The sequence below is a fragment of the Pistacia vera genome, unplaced genomic scaffold (genome assembly GCF_008641045.1).
Source record: "Pistacia vera cultivar Batoury unplaced genomic scaffold, PisVer_v2 Contig1043, whole genome shotgun sequence".
Lineage (NCBI taxonomy): Eukaryota > Viridiplantae > Streptophyta > Magnoliopsida > Sapindales > Anacardiaceae > Pistacia > Pistacia vera.
The window spans coordinates 62,505-64,753 of NW_022195075.1; the positions used below are offsets into that span (position 1 = coordinate 62,505).

A 2,249-nucleotide genomic window follows, 5' to 3' on the forward strand; every position below is an offset into this window, starting at 1 on the left:
TTCTTATCTTAATTACTCTTCATCTCAACAATTATCATTAGGACATTAGGAGTAATGCAATTTGTAAGTTATAATTTATATATCAGATGAGATCAATCGTGAACTGATTAAATACAAACTGCCTCGTAAAGTTGTAAGAGAAAGTTGAAAAAAAAAAGTCAACATTTTCCACATCATTAGATCTGGCAAAAAAAGGGATTTGTATCTATGGGTCCATGGGTATCCCCATAATCTTTATAAATACCCGTGGGAAAATTACCCAGTCCGCCCGTTATTTTTATGGGTGGGCCGGGTGATACATGAGCAAAATTAAAAAAAAAAAAAAAAAATTAGAGAAATGCCTTTTCTTATCTGAATCCTGCAGTATGATCAAGAATCAGAGAAGAATTAGCCAAAAAGATTCACTCTTCCTTTCAACTGTTTCACAACACACACCAGAATTTAGGATCACTTACATTGGCTAGTTTCTACTTGGAGTGGGCCACAAAAACCCTCTTGATTTCGGAAAACCAACTCCCTTTCTTTCCCATATTTCCAGCATTACCCTTTCGACCTGGATATGAAATAAACAAAACAATTAAGCGTATGCAGCTCCAAGAATGATATGTAGCATGTGAATGTTCGAAATCACAATCTGCTATCATCTGTAAATCACATACGAGCAGAAGCAGCAATGAAAATCATATTAGCCTTAACAGATATCATAAAGAACACAATAATCCGAACAAGTTTAATTTCCTAAGAACTCCAAAATTTAAGTGCTATAACTAATTAGCCATCAATCCATTTAAACGTAAAAAGAGGAAGATTTCATTACTACGCTACACTGCTACTTTACTGGTATACGTTAATAAAACAGAACTGATTCTCTTTTCATCTACAAGACTCGCTAATGGCCTCAACACATACAAAACCATTTTTTGTCTGAAGAAAAGGGGGTTTGTTAGAGTCACTACTGGTGGTGGTGGTTTGGCCTTGAGGCGTCACGGGTTTCCGGCGCGTGCTGCCGCCGAGTGAGTTTCGGTTGGTTGGTGCTAGCCTGCTAGGTGATTGTGCTCTGCTGTGCATGCTACTATGAACATAACCGGATCCGATCTGTTTCGTTCCACTTGTTTACGGGCCAAACACCCCTTTGAATTGCTACATCTGTAATAACCCCTGTTGCTCAATAAACAAACCAAACCTCAATCAGTTACACCAAAATTCAACTACAAGATAGAACAATAAAGGAAGCCGAATCCCAGATCTAAGTAATCCTCAACCACCATCACCGCCATAGAGAAAAAAAACAAAGAAAACCCTCCTCCATGGACACAAAGGATAAGAAGAGAACAAAGAACCTATTTCACAAATCAACAATCACATTCACCTCTTTAAAAATTAAAAATTAATAAGATTTAAATTAAAAAATCAAAATCAAAAGGCCCGATTGGTTATTTGAAAAAATATTATTTTGAAAAACGATTAGAATAGAATAATTTTATAGGATTCTGTAAATGTATTTAGAATAATATCTTAAAATTAAAATATTTGTTTCATACATTTTTTTGAAAACATTTTCTGAAAGTCGTTTGGGTTATTTTTCAATTGTTACATTTGTTAATTTAGTTGAACACCTCCTCACAATAAAAATTTATAAATTAATAAAAACATCTCTAACTACCCAAAAACTGTCGGTAGTTAGTCACCATTGCTAGACGGCTATCAGAAGTTGTCAAAATAGCGCGTGATCGGCTAAATCTGACCGATCGTATGTCAATCTGGTTTTTTTCTGACCAGATTTCTAGCCGTCAATGACAATCATATAGATCTAGTCGTCAACAGTCAGATCTCTAGCCATAGATCTAGCTCGAAACAGTTAAGTCGACGCATGGCATTCCAAATCTGGCCGATCATGCATCGTTCCGACACTGATAGTGGCTGGCGATGGTAGTGGTGGTTGCTGACAACTGGTAGTGGCTTGGGTGGGTGGGGTGTTTTTGTTAATTTATATAAACTTTTATTGTGAAATGTAATTATTTTTAGTTAAATAAAGTTGGAAAAATATTAGAATAGGATAATAGAAAAACAAGTTACACCCACTTTTTTATTTTCAATAAAAAAAAATCTTATTTGATTGGGAATAATTTTTATAATAAAAAACAAATACATATTCTAAATTAAAAGTTGAAATTTAAGTTGTAGTAACTTGGACAATAAATTTGAATAATTTTATAAATAAAATTAATTTAAATAGAAAGAAGGAAAAT

General features: G+C 34.0%; 1 long non-coding RNA gene across 2 annotated transcripts; it reads right to left on the reverse strand.

Annotated features, from left to right (window-relative positions):
* Window positions 1–215: 215 nt before the first annotated feature.
* On the reverse strand, window positions 216–1,345 carry LOC116126912. 2 transcript variants are annotated; one of them, XR_004127554.1, is made up of 3 exons: window positions 957–1,345; window positions 456–553; window positions 216–358 (listed from the first exon to the last, which is right to left on the reverse strand). It is a non-coding gene; the product is annotated as an uncharacterized LOC116126912 (long non-coding RNA). The 2 variants fall into 2 exon arrangements; XR_004127552.1 differs by having other exon boundaries at window positions 910–1,345.
* Window positions 1,346–2,249: the final 904 nt, after the last annotated feature.